The sequence below is a fragment of the Heloderma suspectum genome, chromosome 2 (assembly GCF_057233095.1).
Source record: "Heloderma suspectum isolate Gila_16-S chromosome 2, 16-S_ref, whole genome shotgun sequence".
In the NCBI taxonomy this organism is placed as follows: Eukaryota; Metazoa; Chordata; class Lepidosauria; order Squamata; family Helodermatidae; genus Heloderma; species Heloderma suspectum.
In genome coordinates, this window is record NC_139459.1 from 288,406,506 (window position 1) to 288,425,610 (window position 19,105).

Genomic DNA, 19,105 nt, shown 5'->3' on the forward strand with positions numbered 1-19,105 from the left:
AAATGACAAAAAAGAAATCCCATTTATGCAAATATAATGATGTAAGATCAGCTCGCACTTTTGATAGGTGGACTTTATATGTTGCTTCTGAGGTTTCCAATCTAATATTACAGTTAAGCACTATAGAAATAATAGATAATGATTATGAATTATGATAAAGGCATATTTACTATTGTTGAACATAACTTTTGGGGGAGAAATTCATTTCAGCACAAAAATTGCGTTTTGGGCACCACAATCCAAATGTTCACCAACCACATTCCAAAGTGTACCTTTAAAAAGAATGTGCCTCCTCCTGCTGGGCATGTGATTTCAACCAACCAGGGAACACATAGCAAGCTTGATCAGGCGAGCTGCCTGTAGTTTCAAAGCTGTTTACATCTCACCTCTTCAGCTCTTCCTTCTTCCTTCTCTTCTCCAACAGACTTTCCTTTTCAACTCTTCTCCAATGGTCTCTCAAATATCTTTTATTTTTAAATTTCCCAGACTTCCTCTGTTTGTTTTCCAGGGATGGATGAATCTGTCAGTTTCAGTTTCTCTAAGGTTCTTATTTTTTCAATCTGAAGTTTGGTTTGTCTCAAACTTTGAGAATTTCTCCATTGTTCAGTTTGGTTTGTCCCAAATTTTGAGGGTTTTTTTAAAGAGTATGCATAAATGTCCATAAGCAAGTTTGTGCACATTTCTCCTAATACATGTATTTAGTTTTCATTTCTTGCCTGATATGCACCCTATTGCAATCTGTTTTCCTAATATAATACACATTTGAACATTATTTTCATATTGTTGTATGCATTTTTAATTGGAGAACTCCATTACAAAATTCAGAACAGTGCAAATTTCTATGGACAACCGAGTTTCAGTGCACATAGTGGTTCAAATGTTCAAAATTAGATACATTCGCATTACAATGTGAATGGAACAAATTTCTCCCCCATCCTTGTTGTTTGCAGCCTGCATTCCCCTAAACATTCCATGACATAATTTTTCTGACCCGGGCATTACAATAGATTGCAGCCTTTCCTCTCAGATACAGCTCTCAGCGAAGTTATTCATATCTCCAATGTCCAAACTAGGCTATTGTAACTCACTTTATTATGTGCAACGTCTAACCTTGCATCTCTTTTTTTAAAATGTAAGCTAGCCTTTGGCTATTGGGTGCACATTTTAAGAAACTTCATACATTCACGTGGCTATATTTTGTTTTTGTTTTTTGCTAAGACTAATCCGTTTAGGAAAGCAGCATTTCAACTGCCAAGCTCTCAAATGGACAGAAAAACATCTCTGCAGAATTAAAAGGGGAAACAATTAATTACACACATTATGTTAAGATGAATTTCATGGACTTGTAGCAAGGCAACACTGAGAAGATTCATCTTGTCCAATGCTCCTGCTTCCATCCTGATGCATCTGCTATCTGATTCCACTCCTGCAAGGCTGAACCAAAAGTGTGTGTGTGTGTGCGCGCGCATGGCATTTTGAGAAAATCATCTTCAGTGTGAACCCGCACCTCCCATCTCTATTTTGGAGGTGAAAAGTGAACTCAGAGAACATTTTTCTCAAGTCTAATTCTGTGCCATTGACATAGCATTATTATTCTGGACATCTGTTCTAATGCAGTTCTGGAACAGCAGCTTTTACTAAAGGCCACATTGCTGTATTTTTTGTCATGTGTGGAAAACAATACTTTTATAACTAGCTACAGGTTTTGCTTGACAACCTATTGCTTTTGAATAAGCATAGTATATTGGTAATATAAGGTGCCTGAGGAGTAGAAACAGTCAGGTGTTCAGACGAAGTATATGAATAAAACATTGCTCAGTAATTGCAGCAAATTGTGACTTGTTTAGATTTCTTTCCCAAGCTGTCTCAAGGGCTCAGGGCAGATTAAAAATACCCTCATTGCATTTTATCCTTGCAACAACCCTGTTAACTAATCTACACTGGAAGCGAGAAACTTTCCAAAGGCCAACAAAGCAAGTTTCATAGCTGATCAGAAAGCTACAGTACAATCTTATGCACTGAGTTCTGTGGGGCTCACTCTCAATGAAGGGTAGAATCCTGTGCATGTTTAGACAGAAAAAAGTCCTACAGCTTCCAGTTGTGGGGCTTGTTTCTGTCTAAACACGCATAGGATTGTGCCCTATGTAGATATAACATTGCATGCTTAAAACAGCCAATCCATTGCACTACGATGCTGGCCCTATGCATTGCATTGCATTCAGCGGTAGAGCACAAGTTTTGAATGTGAAAGCTTCCAGGTTTGATCCCTGGTATCGCCACCTGAAAATATCTCTGGAAGCTGGCCTGGGAAGGAGCTCTGCCTGGGGCCTTAGAGAGCTTCTGCCAGTCTAAGTAGAGAATATTGGGCTATGTAAACCAATGGCATAATAGAATACAGCAGCCTTATCTGTTCATATGGCTCTCTCATTTAGACCGAAGTATATTCTTTAGAGAAAACAGCTACCAGAATGTAGTACATGTCAACTTTTTTTTTTTTTTTTACAGAAGGGAGTGCTTGAAATCAGAAACTGTTCTGTATTCTTATGAAATTATATCAGATTCTCAAGTGAATCTGTTTTCAAATGAATCTCATTAGACTAATTAACCACTTTAAGGAGGCATGATTAGATCTCATTGTCCTCTGTTAAAGCATATATAATAGGTTCATATATAAGCATATAAAATAAGTTTTTTCCCCTTCTATCCCTCGCTTCGAGTTTTTTTTTTTAATTAAGGCGTTATCTTTGAAGAATTGTGGCATCTCCGCTATGTTGTTGTTTTTTTCCTAATTCAGGCATGATCTTCGAAGATTTGAAAATTCAAATATTTGATGCTTCAAAAAAAAATCTTTGAATTTTCAAATCTTCGAAGATCATGCCTGAATTAGAAAAAAAAAATCACAGAGAAGCCACAATTCTTCAAAGATAACACCTTAATTAAAAAAAACAAAAAATGAAGCGGGGGATAGAAGGGGGTAAAACAATCTACTTTGAAGGGATAGAACAACCCCCTGCTCAATGCAGGAAGCCTGATTCCCAGGCGGTCGCCCATCCAACTACTGACTGGGGCCAACCCTGCTTAGCTTCTGAGATCAGACAAGTGCACGCACATCCAGCCCTTTGCTGGTTGCTGAGGAAACATTGAGTGCTGAGGAAGCTATGCAATCAGTAGCTGGAAGATGACATGGGGCCAAGAGCTGTGATTGGACAGGAGGGAAATACAAACACCACCATATATGGACAAGCAGGGGAGGGGACTATGACCAGATATGGTAGCGAAGGCAGAAAATCAGAGCACATTAAGGGGAAATACTGGGATATCAGGGTATTGAAAGCGGGAGCACGGAAGCAGGAAATTCCGGTTCCAATTCGAGGCGGCTACTGCATAGTGTGAATACGGATGTACGAAAGTCACTTACCTTTCCGCTGATTATGTTCATGGGGGGGGAGGCATTTCGTCCCTCCCCCCGGAATCCTCGACAGGGTGGGAGGCGATCCATTCCTCCCCCCCGGAAACCTCGACGGCCGGCTGTGCTCTGCGGCAGCTCTGCGGAGCAGCTGGCCAGGCCCAGTCCAGAGCTGTCCGCAGCTGGATTTCTGGCTGCAGAGGGCTCTGGGTAAAACAAAAAACAAAATAGCGTACGCAAATGGCGGCGGCTATGGCCACCGCCATTTGCTTTCCTTATTTTTCGCCGTCTTAGTCTATATAAATATTTACATAGACTATTATGGTGAAAATAAAGGGGAACGCAAATAGCGTAGTGGGCGCTATTTGTGTCCCTTTTTGATTCACCGTTTTAGGCTATGTAAATATTTACGTAGGCTAAAACAGCGAATCAAAAAGGGACGCAAATAGCACTCACTACACTATTTGCGTTCCCCTTTATTTTCGCCATAATAGTCTATGTAAATATTTACATAGACTAAGATGGCGAAAAATAAGGAATGCAAATGGCGGCGGCCATAGCCGCCGCCATTTGCGTACGCTTTTTTTTTTAACCCAGCCGTGATAGGCTATGTAAGTCTTTACGTAGCCTATCACATCTCTGTAAAAAAAAAACAACAACAACAAGACTGCAAATGGCAGCGGCGGCAGCTGGTCAGAAGACCAGCCACCGCTGAAGCTGCCGCCGCAGCCACCACCACCCAGAACATCCACCCCAGGTAAGTCTCGTCCCAGGGGGGATCCGTGGGGGGGTGAGGGGGGGCAGGCCATTCCGCTACAGATTTCGGGGGGCTGAATGCACTGGCATTCGGCCTCACCGAGATCCATGGCGGAATTCTCTGACATCCCTAAGTGTGAAAGATGGGCAGTGAAACCTCATTGGAAGCGGGAAAAAAACGTAAGTGTAGATCGGCCCTAAGGACAATGGCTGACAAAGGTGATGGAAGAGTTTGCCTGGTGTCACTGATGGACACCAGGCAAACTCTTGGTAAAATGCAAAATGGGGTTATAACACTCATCCTGTTTCTCAAATGCTTGAACTTCAATGAAGAAGGATGAGTTGCAAAAGAGCAAGCCTGGTTTTAACAGATGAAGAAAACCTTGCATTGCTAGTTACAGTGAACCTGCTCTGCCAGGATAATAAAATAAAATCAATGGCAGAGTAAATTCTCTGATCTGTAATGAAGCATTAATGGAAAGAAAGATATATTTGAAGTGGCTGAACAGATTCTTCTAATCCCTGATCAGAATTGTCTTTGGCTCTTTAAAGTGTGTGTGTGTGTGTGTGTTAAAAACAGCTGAACAGCACACAAACAAGTAGGCTCTGTATCCCAGAAGGATACTGTCAAGTACTAAATCATAATTTATGCAAATATGTGAAAGACCAAAGAGAGAGAAGTTTAACACAATTTAGTTAAATGTTTCAACTTCTGACTTCTACAGTAACACAGTCAGGATTTCAAATTAATGCTGGGATCCAAGGTCACAACTTTAAGAACACTGTGAATGACAGGATTTTAAGGAGTGTGGCATCTGTCAGAGAGTTTTTATTTAAAAAGAAAAAGAAAAACCTAAATAAAAATTAAGCATTATTTTTCATTGCAAGTTAGGGTGTTGATTCGATAGATCAGCCTTCCAACCTGGTGTCCTCCAAATTTTTTGGACTTCAATTCCCATCAGCCAATGTTGCTAATGATGTGGAATGTTGAGAGTTGTGGTCCTAAACATCTGAGGGGCACCATGCTGGGGAAAGCTGCTATAGATCCATAAGTTCTTTCTGTCTCTCTCTTCTAATATCCTCAGATTTTATGTTTGCTCCATAGGAAATATTATCAGAGAGGTTAATAGCCATCAGCATTAAAAAGTTTTGAATGAGGTTGTCTGAGCTTCTTCATCAACATTGCTGATTTGTGGTTCCTCAATTGTGTATGAATATCTGTTGTTTTATGACCATATTGGGCATGGCATCCTGGGCACTTGCATTCAATAAGATATTGTTAGACTGCCAGCAGGTGATGTTGTACTTAATGAAATAGATCTTATCACAGTTGTTCTATTTTAAAATGTAATACAACAACAGGATTCAAAATGATGTGCCCTAAGGTTGTTTGGGGGTGGCTTTCTTTGGGGATTTGGAGATTGGTGGAAGGCAATAAAAGGAGGTATGCTTATGAATTGACTATGAAAGCTCATCAATACCCAGGTGGGAGTAAGGTGATGAAGGATGGAAGTCCACCAAACCACAAGGGGATGCAATGTTCTTTGTGGGCACCTTGCAATTAATGATATGCAGAGGATATGCTCTGCATAAAAAGTGTTCTTTGAGTTCATTAGTTCTTTTGAAGGGAATTAGTATTTTTTGCAGGTACATTTAATTCTGAGGGCCAACTCTTGGAACAGGAATTCTGGTTTATGTAAACATGAGCATCAGTTGGTTTCCTATACAAATGTCTCAGGAGGGAGCCCTCCAGGAGCCGGGTTCCATTACCTGACCTGCTGCACCATTGGCACTCTGGCTCCTCTGGAGGCCAGGCAGACTCAGTCTTAGGGGAGCCCCTTGTGAATTGCCAAAAAAGAGGAAATTCATCATCAAAAAAGAGGACACTGCTTTGCCTAAAATTTGCGAATGCTAATGTTTTATGGATAGGTGAAAATTTAGAAATTATTATAATTTAGATACAGTACATCTCACCCCAGTGTGGAAGGCTGTGACCGGATGTCCTGTGTGCCTTGCTCAGTCTGCTGTCCAGGTGCTGTTGACGGGCACCTTCAAGGCCAGCTCTGCCTTCTCGTGGTTCTTATCTTTAAGCCAGTCTCACTGGATAGCCCTTCAAATAGAGGCAGGACTGGGCCTTCCATGAAGTGGGGTGAAGTCCCAGAATTACCCCAGCCTGAACTGGGGTAATTAACTGAAAGGAAATTCATTTTGGAGGAGGATGTGGATAATTTGGGGATTAATTAATTGAATAAGGGAACTGATTTGGGTGACTGGGCTGGGGTGCAAATTAATTTTAAAAATTTAGGAGGGGTGATTTGCATGGGAAACTAATTGGTTCATCTTCTTGCGCAAAGCATATGTAAGTTGGGACGGTCTGTTGTCCTCTTTTTCAGTGGTGCATGCGCTGTTTTTTGGCAACGTTTAACAGGGCACCCTAACTTGCCCCTGGCTCTTTGGTCTTCATCTGCATGATCCAGTGCCTGATCTCCAGCCCATCCATGACCACATCTGTTGCCCTTCTGATCCTCCTCTGCCCACACCTGAACTGAACCCCACCTGCAGCCTACCTTGGGAGAGGCCTTGACACTGTTATGCTCTTGTTTTAATTTTGGTGAGGAGAACAACTAACACAGGACTGTGAATTTTCAGTGGTGCTATTGTATGTGAATGTGGTAGTTGCATGAACAGAGTTAACAGCATTTTTAAATTACACCAAACATTTTTATTTTTATTTTTGTGTGCCGCTGGTTCATATTGCAAAGATATCATCAGTACACTATCACCGTATGAGTAGTCTGTCTTTGGACTCTTTAAGGTCAGCTTGCTCAAACCATATAGTCCTTGAAGAATAGGGCACGACAGAAGTGAACCTTTTTTTTTTTTTTTTGCTTTGGAGAAAACTGGTGAAGGCAGGAGAAGTTCGTTTTCATGATGGTCCCATTGTAGTGGTATACTTGAACAGAAAATATGTGGTGCTCTCCCCACTTTACCCCACTTGAATACATAACTACAGGTGTCTTCTCTGATGGTACTGGCCACATAGAGATGCCTACATAGAATCTGCCCCCTACAAACAGGTGAATGTATATTATTACCATCATCTGCTGTAAGCTGCCTTGAGGACCATTCGATCAAAAGCTGGGAGAGAAATCTTCTAAAGAAAGAAAGAAAGAAAGAAAGAAAGAAAGTTAGTTTCTCCCTTCAGACATCCAGTAGATATACTTTTTCTCAAATTGATCAAACTTGCTGTTTCTGAAAGTGACTTTATGAACAAATTGTTCAGTGGCAGCTAATTGTACAATTTTGCTTCCTCCTCATATGGCTAAAAGAGCAGGCAATGATGCTTTGCACTGAGAAGAAAAGGGGGTCTGGTGGGAACCAGCGGTCTGGTGCCAATGAACACGGCTTTACCAGCAGCAGCAGATTTGAAGGTCTGTAGAAGGGCCGTAGTATGGGATTTTCTCAAACTTGGAGCCCTGCTGTCATTTCTGCCTAAACTACAAATTGACTAAATACTTCAACCCTAAGGAGGTCTAGGTGCCTTCCAGATGTGTTTGACTAGCCAGCTGGGGGATGCTAGGTGTTATAGTCCAATGCATCTGGAGGGCACCAGGTTGGAAAAGGCTGGACTTTTAGATGGCTGGAATACACTTAAGCTCAGTTGGCTTGAAAATGTGATAGAGTGATGCTGCAAAGAGATGACACTGGGTTCTATTTGCCTGTTGCAAGCTCTGATAAAGTTCCACCACTTTGGCCCCGTTTGGCAATCTTCTGGGATTCTTCTTCTGGCTGCTGTGCTAACTGTCCCTAAAGCACTCAATTTTATATTAAGTGTTCAAGATAAGCCATCTGAACAATTGAATTAAGAGTTAAACAAAGATAACCATTCAAAACAATTGATTTTCCTGACACCTAGCTACTTCAGACACATCATTTTATATGCCAATAGCAATCAGCAGTTAGGCACTGCAGCTTTAAAAAAATGAAAAATGCCACATGTACACAAATATTGATTTTTGTCAAACAGATGCCAAGCAAAATAGCTTCCCTAACACTTCTAAACAATGTATCAAATAGTCATTTGTTTAAAGCATTGCTGTGAGAATGCTCCTTTGAGATGTACAATTTGATGCCACTCTTTTCATTATTCAAATATAATGAAGTGATTTTGTGTGGTGATGTTGGACTATAAATCACTCCTGCAGAGGTACCTTAGGCATGTTAACATGCTTTATATCAGATTTTGGAAAGAATATACTTCACAGCTATCTGCTAAACCCATCACTCTCCCATAGGAAGACAAGCACTGAGTTCTAAAGATTTGTGACAAGATATTCCTGGTTCAGGACTTAATTTACTTGTTAATCTTTCTGTTGCTTGAACATCTTTCAAGCCTTCCCAGCACTGAAACGTGAGTGTCCAGGGAATTCTCTGCACACACCTTCTGAATTATCTGAACACTCCCTTAGAGATCTGCTAGTCAAATGCAATGGTGTCATTTTCTAGCTGAGAAAAATGTCATTTAAGGCGCAATCCTATGCATGTTTGGACAGAAAAAAGTCCTACAACTCCCAGCATGCCCCAAGGCTGGCTGGGGAATGCTGGGACTGTAGGACCTTTTTCTGTCTAAATGTGAATCGGATTGCACCCTAGTTATTGTAAAATGAAATGGAAAAGGTCCTATTTCAATGGGATTTTTCATTCCTGCTCCCACACCCTGTCTTTTTATGTTGATGATGATACAAATGCTAATACAGGTTAAATATACATATATAATACACACATCCTTAATTTGATTCCAAACCCTAAAAATCATTTCATCTAATACATATAGCTCAGTATCTTCACCATTCTTTCTTTGAGTCACATCATCCAATGGGCCTTTTCAGGATAATCTGCTTTTTATGGCTGCAGTGTTTAAGTTTAATTGGTAGTTTTGTACGGCTATTCAGTTTGAAATGGTTTTGTTGATATTTGTGTTATACTTTATTCATTTATTAGTTTGTTGGTTCTACATCTTATATACTACCTTTCTCTATGAAAATAATGTATGAAACTGGTGGGAACATCAGGCACACAGATCAAATCCAGCCTGCTTTAGGGTCCCAATATGGTCCTCTGGGTTCCCTGGAAGGCCATGCCCCCTTCCCCTGGCCACACCCCTTTCCTGCAACTACCAACCAGGTGGCTTCCTGGCTTTTGTGCAGTTTTTTCCCCCATTCTAAAAGCTAGAAATGCCTCCCCTAAGGTTTTGTTACAGTCTGGCAGTAAGTGCTTTAAGGTACAATTTGCTGGCATGTTTTGTATTTTTGCCCCTACCCTTTTTGCCTTTGGCCCTGCCCACCACTGGAATGTGGCCTCCAAGAACTTCTCCAAACTTTAATGTGGCCCTTGGACTGAAAGAGATTCCCCACCTCTGGTATAAAGCATCAGCAGCAGAGTGGAGTGACATGCTACCAGCAATTGGACTATCATGCTAGACTAGAGAATGGCAACACAGAGTAGACTATCCTTCTGGATCAGCTGTGTGAGTTGAGGGGAGGTGGAAGGTGATATGGTGGCTCCACTTGAACTTGCAGAGTCACTTCCAGAGTGTTTTCCTGGCAGATGTCTGCTTGGTCTCTTTGCTACAAGTTCCTGCAAAGTTCCAGCCCATCTTCTCCCCCATACTCTTTAGCATCTATATGAAGCTGCTGCATGAGGTCATCTAGGGATTTGGAGTAAGGTGCCTGCTCTATTTCTCCTTGCCAGCTGAATCAGGTGAGGCTGCTGAAATGCTGAATAGGTACTTGGAATCAATAATGGGATGGATGAAGGCCAATAAACTGAAGCTCAGTCTCAAGAAGACAGAGGTGGCATGGGTAGATCAGCCTTCCACAACCTGGTGCCCTCTCTGTGTGTTTGGGCTTCAACTCCCATCAGCTCCAGTCAGCATGGTCAATGCTTAGGAATGCTGGGAGTTGTAGTCTAAAATATCAGGAGGTCACCAGGTTGGGAAGACTGAGATGGAGGATTCTTTCACTCAGAGTGGTGGCATTCAGCCAGTTCTGGGTGTTTTTCACTTCCTCTGAAAGAGAGGGCTCACAGCTTGGCAGTTCTCTGAGATTCAGCTCTATCACTGGAGGCTTAAGTAGCCATACTGGGACAGAGCGCCCTTTACCAGGTACGACTGGTTCACCCACAGCTGCCATTTCTAGGCAGAGACAGTATGCAGTAATGCATACGCTCTGGCAACCTCCAGATTGGATTACTGGAATGTGTTGTACATGGGGCTGCTTTTGATGACATTTCAGAAGCTACAGTTACTGTAGAATACAGCTAAGAGGATTTTAATGGAAGCAGTTCATTCAAACCATAGCTCCCCAAATTTAAAAGAGCTTCACTGGTTGCCTGTCTAGTGGTTCCAAGCCCAATTCAAAATGCTAGTACTTATTTTAAAACCCTTAAACAGCTTGGGGCCCAAGTTGTACTTTAAGGGGCACCTTCTGCCTGTGTCCTTAGGTCATGTACTGATGCCCTTGTCCAAGTGCTGTCCTTGTCAGATATGAGGCAGGCAGCAATGAGTCAGAGGGCCTTTTCTATGGTGGCACCCCAGCTATGGAACCTCCACACCAAGGAAGCTCTCCAGGCCTCCAAACGGCTTTCTTTTAGATGCCAGGGGGCGGGGCGGGGTGGGGCGGGGCGGGGCTTTTCACCCAGGCTTTGCAACTGGTTGAAATGTTTTATCTGCCAGTGTATTTAAGTACTTTATTGTTTGTATTTCTTTGTATTTATTAAACTTCTAAACCATCCTGGAATCCTTTTTAGATGAAACATGACATTAAAAATGTTCTAAATAAATAATATTCATTCAAGGAATGGATGACAATTTTGCCTCAGCTTCATTGTTATCATCAATACTAGTTCAGCCCAAGTCCTATTCAGGCATTCAGTATCCTTGGCTCTCTTGACCATGAGGGCTAGCACCACTCCCTAGATGCCAATATTGTTCCCCAGCCAACATATAGCTTCAAGAGGATCTACATGCATATAGCTCTCTCCACAGGGATGGGAAGCTTTGTCAATCAGGATTCCCATCCCTTAGAGGGAGTCATATGTGCATGCTTCTTCATGCATCAGCCAGGTTGTGAGTCTTGCACACATGTTGGCCTCTCAGGGTTGAGGCTAGCCCAGGCATTCTAGAGAGTTCCTTCATGAATTCAGGATGCCTGAATAGGGCACCTAAATATGCATGAACAGGGCTCCAGTCTTGGTGCTATGGTAGGGTGGCCATGTATCATCTTTTTCAGAGCACAGTCCTCTATTTTGAAGGTGTCCTCTGTTTGAAGGGCGGTCTAGTCCAAGTCCAGTTTAAAGATGAGGACCCATGAGAAGGCAGAGCTGGGCCTTGTTGCTGCCCATCAGCAGCACCTGGACAGCAAACTGAGCAAGGCACACAGGCCACCTGGTCACAGCCTTCCACGTTATGGTGAGATGTACTGTATTTCTATTTAAATTATAATATTTTTCTAAATTTGCGGCTATACATACACAGTAGCATCTGCCATTTTATGCAAATCAACATCCTCTTTTTTGGCAATGCGTTTCCTCATTTTGGGTGATTCATAAGTGCCCACCCTAAATGTTGCCTAGAACAAAAAAATTGAAAAATGCTAGTTACACAGCTGGGTATTCTTTTCATCACTGAATAGAAATTTGTGTTCTGAAAGAAGTTATTGTCAGCCTGATCATGTCAATAAACTAATAAGAGCGTCAACTGAAGGTCCACATAAGAAGCCACTATTGATAAACGCACTGCATTCAAAAAGTTCATTAACAGTAGTCCAAAATTACAATGAGGAAGCAAACGAGGGGGAGGATGAAGCAGATAATTTTAACTGCAATGTGAGTTAAATTTAATGAAGTGGTCCTGTCAGTGAAACATTTTTCATTCTTTACTGTGGTGCCGTACACTGCCTTTGCCAAAACCAAAGGGTTTCACCCCACATTCCTCACCCCCCTGAAAATTCAACTGCCCCACCATAATCTCAGTTCTTGGAGTGAGGCACTGTGACTGTCCTACGTCAGGACATCTTTGTAATGACTTCCCTGTCCCAAGTAGGGGCAGTGGCACAAGCCTGGTTATATGTGAGCCACTTGGGAAGAAGTCTGGGGAAAGGTAAATGTTCACAGAAGACAAAACTTCAAAAGATTGTTACAGAAGTCCCTTCTGCTCAGCTGGAATGGCTTGCAAGACATTTGTTTTACATGGGAGGGCTGCCGCTGCTCCTCCTTCTAGCAGAGCCAAACATTTATTTAATGCCTACAAAGCGCTAGGCACGGTGCCTCAGAATGACAGCAGCAGCCTGAACATGCAAAGTGAAACCCATGGCTACTAGTGGTAATTTCTTCCCATGAATTCTCTGCAATTATTTCCACTGGTGGAATAAGAAAATAGGTGTACACACACACACACACACACACACAATATGTAGTTGTATATGGTTAGTGTTGACCCAATGTATTCCTGCAAAAGAATGCAACATTTACAGTGCCCGGCAACTTGGTCATTTTATTACTTCATTTCATTCAGCAAATCTTCACTTTAGTAGAACCAAGCCCTGTATTGAAATGAACTGGCATGAGAGTGAAGGACTCTAAAACTGAAATTTCTCCTACCAAAGCCTAGCAGCTTGCCCATATATAAACAAAGTCATATAATACCTCTAAAGTGATTCCCTTGTTATAGCCAAACTGCCCTGGTACAAAATTATGGAGACTTATTTTTTCTTCTTTAAATTTCTTCTTCTGTAGTACTTGATAGACTTCCAGTGGTATGATTAAAATCAGTGTTTGGTGTATTGCTCTGTATCAAGTAAGTGACTATATACATGTGGTTCCTATACAGGATTAATTGGACCACGTTGCTTACGACAGGTATGTGGGGAGGGGGTATAGCAAAAGCAATGCTGTGACAGAAAAGGCCGTTTTGGATCTAATTTTGATACAATATAAATCCAGCCTGACTCCCTGATGCTGCAAAAGGCTGCCATGACACAAACACAACCATCTTTATTTGGCAAACATGCCTCCCTGCTCAGGGACAATCCTATAAAAGGGGGATTTGCAAATAATTACCAAACTACCCTCAGATCAAGTGCCTGCATATCACTTCTCTGAGGTGTTTATCTTGCCCAAACGCAACATGACTGAACAACATGCTAAGGTGCTAAGCACTAGGGATGAAACGATTATTTGCAACTATTTGAGATTTGACCAAGTTTCTGATTTTATTAAATTCTGAATGAGAAATTTCAAAACTATAATATGAATGTAGAGATGGTGGGTTTAAAGGTGCAGAAGAATTTAAATGAAGAGAAAGAGGTCACACCCTGTTCTGGTGGGAGTCCTCCAAGAAGGAGAATGACCAGAGTAATTTAAGAGAGCAAGAACCTTGGGGGTGTCTCCTGCCTCTTACATGGCTCTGCCCGTTCTTCCTTGCTTCCCCTTATATTCTGCCCAGAACTCCATCCCTCAACAACTAAAATTGCTATTTTATTTTATAACATTCCTCTAAAATGTAGCTCGTTTTTAGACAGGCTGCTTTTCTTCTAAATATTGGTTCTACAGCAGGCCCACAGTATTTGAGTGAGTTTTCTAGGGAAAGGATGCTTAATTAATTTAAAGCCAGAAGAAGGAATTGAGGCCATCACATCTTCATCAATAAAAGTTTATCCTTGTGCATTTAGTGACTTTATTTGGCACATAGCTTGAAATGGGGGATAAATGAAAGCTCTTATGATCAAAGATGGCATTTTCTGTCTGCCGAGCAGGAATAAGTAAAATTCCCTTGTCCTGACCATCTGATAATACAGCAATTACTGTGCTTCTATTCCTGAACTATAGTGCACACTGCACTCCCAGTACTGAACGAAGGTAATTGCTCTGCTAAAATTACCGAACTGCAGTTTTGCTCCTATCCCCAGTGAAGCTGGGAGATATGTTTTCAGCACCTGAAAACATATTGCTGAAAGCTAAACTGTAGATGGACTTTTAAAATACCTGGTAAAGGTTTGTTACTGTCAACATTTCATCCTTAAAAGAAATAAAACTAATTTAAGACATACATTCAAGGGCTTGGCCTAGACAATTTTAGGATGTAAAACCACCCTAGCAATTCTCTGTTGAGTGGTCTCTATATTCATGAATTTGCAGAAGGAAAATAAATAAATAAATAAATAAATCCATTATTTATCTTGATTTATCTCTTTTCTTCCACGCATATGTACTTTCTTCATTGATGATAACAAGAGTCACAAGTTTGTGGGAAAGATAACCCATGTTCACACAGACTTTTCCTTCTTTTTGCTGCAGCAGGTCCAGCCATCAAACCACTATTACTGTTCTATCACCACAAGCATATGAACTGGGTTAGGAAGCTATCATAGGATTATATCTTAGAAAGAGTAAGGACAAAACATTGGTGTATTTGTTGATCTGGCACATGAAAATGTGGGTATACAAGGCAAGGATTCCAGCAAATTAAATTCACAGCTCTTGCATAACTAGTCTGATCCTAAAGAGGATCCTCAAGAAGAAGTTTCAGTCTGTCTCCTGCCTCCTAGCACAGCAGAGCAGAGGAAGCTGCTCCAGCTGGTCCAGGGGCTATACAAGGAAGCAAGCTCCCAGAGAGAGCAATCAGAGCGAACGAAAAGGGAAAGCAAACAGGAGTTAGCCAGGGGAGTTGCAGTGGAAGAGCAGTAAAAGGCAAAGCAGTGAGAGGGCTGGAGTAAGCCCAGGGGACTTTCCATTCTGAGTCACCGTGTGCTCACCGTGTGCTCCTGAGAGCTCCAGTTGAATTGAAGGGGCTTGGCCTGAGGACTCCCAGCAGCTGTGTGGGCAGGGAGTTTCAGTCTGTTTTCCGCCTCCTAGCTGAGCAGACCAGAGCAGAGGAAGCTGCTCCAGCTGGTCTAGGGGATATACAAGGAAGCAAGCTCCCAGAGAGAGAGCAATCAGAGTGAGCAAACAGGGAAAGCAAACAGGAGTTTGCCAGGGGAGGAAAAGGGGGAGGCCCCTAACATTTTTTAAAGCATTTTTTAAATTTCTTTTTCCTGTAACACACATTTCCATACCAGTGGGACTCTGTTGTTAACCTCCAGTGAATAGAGGACAAAGCTCAGGCTATTCCAGTACAATCATAAAGCTAGAAACATAAAGGGAATAGAGACTATGAAAGGAAAAGACTCTCCAGTGGTGGTGACCTGCAAGGTCTGTGCCATGTTTGATTTTTTGCCTGAGATCAACATGGCCTACACGTGGAACAAGTGCAAGTTGATTACACTGTTGGAAGAAAAAGTAAGAGGACTGGAGAGGCCAGTGTCGACCCTCCAGGGAATAAGAGAAGAGTTCTTGGACAAAACAGTGGAACTACAGCAGCAGAGTGAAGGACAGAAGCTAGAAGAGCAACAGCAAGCGGAGGCAGAAGAAGAAAATGCTGGGGTGAAGAAAAATGAAGTACAGGATACTCCTTGGAAAAGGGTGACAGTTAGGAGCAGAAGAACTAGAAGCCACCCTGCACCTGTGGAAGCAGAGGAACTATGGAACCGTTTCCAGGTACTTGAGGATGAGACTGGAGGCCAGCCTGCAGAGGAAGCATTACAGGGGAACCTGCATGAGAGCGATCAAGAGGCTGAAGGTCAGCCAAGCAGAGGCGATGAAACCAAGGCCTACAGCTACAAGAAGAGTAGTAGTGGGAGACTCCTTGCTGCGTGGGATCGAAACCCAAGTATGTCACGAAGACCCGTGGACTCGCCAGGTATGCTGTCTCCTGGGAGGACAGATTAGAGATGTGACTGAAGGGTTGCCTGAACTCATAAAGGGACAGGTATCCCTTTCTTCTCATCCATGTGGGAACAAATGATACTGCCAAGCGGAGCTACGAAGAAATCATGTCAGACTTTGAAGCTTTGGGAAGGAAACTCAAGAACTTTGGGACCCAGATAGTTTTCTCATCCATCCTTCCAGTAGTTAGAAGAGGGATAGAAAGAGAAAGAAAAATACTCTGGGTGAATGACTGGCTACGAAGGTGGTGCTGATGTGAGAGATTTGGATTCTGGGACCACGGGCTATACTTCCTGGAAGATGGACTGTTGGCAAGGGAGGAGTTGCACCTCACAAAGGCTGGGAAGAATGTGTTTGGCCACAGCATGAAAAACTTCATCAGGAGGGCTTTAAACTGAATCCTACATGGGAGGGAGACATAAAGTTGGGAGTAACAATGGATGAAGGCCCATGCACGACAACGGAGAGAACAGCTCTAACAGTGCCCAATAATAGTCTTCAGAAACATGTAGGAAGAAAGCCAGACTATAAAGCACATGGTCTTCGATGTCTATATACTAATATCCAGAGTATGAGAAACAAACAGAACGAACTTGAACTCTTAATACAGGAGGGAAATTATGACTTGATAGGTATAACTGAAACTTGGTGGGATGACTCCCATGACTGGAATACAGCAATTGAAGGATATAACTTGTTCAAAAAGAACAGGAGGAACAGAAAGGGAGGTGGGGTTCCACTGTATGTTAAAAATACATATCTCTGCATGGAAATACAGGACGATGAGCTTGGTAGCCCCATCGAGAGCATCTGGATCAAAATAAATGGAGCAAAGAATAAAAGGAACCTGGTGGTCGGAGTCTACTACCGGCCACCCAATCAAGGAGAAGACAAGGATGAAACTTTTGAAAAGCACATTGCCAGTGTTTCAAGGAAGCATGATATAGTAGTAATGGGGGACTTCAACTTCCCCGATATTTGTTGGGAGACAAATTCTGCAAAACATGGCCCCTCCAAGAAATTCCCAACTTGTGTTGCTGACAGTGACAACTTCCTCCTACAGAAAGTAGAGGAAGGAACTAGAGGATTGGCTATCCTTGACTGGATCCTAACCAACAGAGATGACTTAGTGGATGAAGTAGCAGCCAAAGGAAGTCTGGGGGAAAGTGACCATGTTATACTTGAGCTCTTGGTTCTAAAGGAAGCAAAAGCCGAGTGTAGCTAAATGCACACCCTGGATTTTAGGAAAGCCTATTTTAATAAACTCAGAACAATGATAAGGAAGGTCCCATGGCAAGCAACTCTAATGAGAAAAGGAGTCCAAGATGTGTGGGAGTTTTTTAAAAAGGGAATTCTAAAGGAACAATTACAAACAATTCCAACAAGAAAAAAAGGTGGAAGACGACAGAAGAAGCCAATGTGGCTTCACAACAAGCTTAGAGATGACCTGAAATCAAAAAAGCACACATATAGGAAGTGGAAGGAAGGCCAAGCTACAAAGGAAGAGTACAGGCAGGTAGCACAGAATTGCAGGGATGGCATCAGGAAGGCTAAAGCTGAGAACGAGCTGAGGGATGGTAAAAGCAACAAAAAGGCTTTCTTCAGATACTTGCATAGTAAAAGACAGTGGAAAGAAATGGTGGTTCAACTGTTAAATAAGGATGGCAAAATGATAACAGATGACAAAGAAAAGGCAGAAGTGCTCAATTCCTACTTTGGCTCAGTCTTCTCCTGAACGAGGGTCTATAGGCCCCCTGACAAAGGCAAAGAACAGGCTGAAGGGGCAGGATTGCAGCTTGAGATTGATAGGCATATGGTCAAGGAACACCTAATTACTTTGAAATAGTTCAAATTTCCAGGGCCAGATGAACTGCATCCTAGCGTAATAAAGGAACTGGCAAAAGAACTCTCAGAACCACTGCCTATTATCTTAGAGAATTCATGGAGGATGGGTGAAGTGCCAGATGATTGGAGGAGGGCTAATGTTGTCCCTATCTTCAAAAAGGGCAAAAAGGAGGAACCTGGGAACTATAGACCAGTCAGTCTGACATCAGTCCCTGGGAAAATTCTGGAGCAGATGATAAAGCAATCCATCTGTAAGCACCTTGAAAACAATGCAGTACTTACTCGAAGCCAACATGGATTTGTCAAGAACAAATCCTGCCAGACGACTCTGATCTCATTTTTGATCAAGTAACCTCCCTTGTGGACTGTGGGAATGCTGTGGACATAATATACCTCGACCTCAGGAAAGCTTACGACAAAGTGCCCCATGGTCTCCTGATGAGCAAACTAGCTCAAAATGGGCAACTATCAGGTGGATCCACAGTTGGCTACATAACTGGACTCAAAGAGTGCTTATCAGTGGAATCTTCTCAAACTGGGGAGAGGTAACAAGTGGGGTACCGCAGGGCTCAGTCCTGGGCCCAGTGCTCTTCAACATTTTGATTAATGACTTGGAGGAGGAGGTGCAGGGAATGCTGATCACATTTGCAGATGACACAAAATTGGGCAGGATAGCTAATACCCTGGAAGACAGAAACAAAATTCAAAGTGATCTTGATAGGTTGGAGCACTGGGCAGAAAACAATGGAATGAAATTTAATAGGGATAAATGCCAAATTCTGCACCTAGGAAAAAGAACCCCAATGCACAGTTACAAGAAGGGGGATACTTGGCTCAACAACACTATAAGTGAGAAGGATCTTGGAATTGTTGTAGATCACAAGCTGAATATGAGCCAACAATGTGACATGGCTGCAAAAAAGGCAAATGCTATTTGGGGCTGCATTCATAGAAGCATAGCTTCCAAATCCCGTGAAGTACTAGTTCCCCTCTACTCAGCACTGATTAGGCCTCATCTGGGCACTGCACTCTAAGAAGAATGCAGACCAACTGGAGAGGGTTCAGAGGAGGGCAACGAAGATGATCAGGGGACTGGAAACAAAGCCCTATGAAGAGAGACTGAAAGAACTGGGCATGTTTAGCCTTGAGAAGAGAAGACTGAGGGGATCTCTACACCTCAAGTTTATTGTGCATTCATGGTTGCTCACTCACTGAATTGTGCGGGTCCATTACATGACGTCGTCGTTGTCCAGTCATTATTCCACTCTTTCCTCCCAC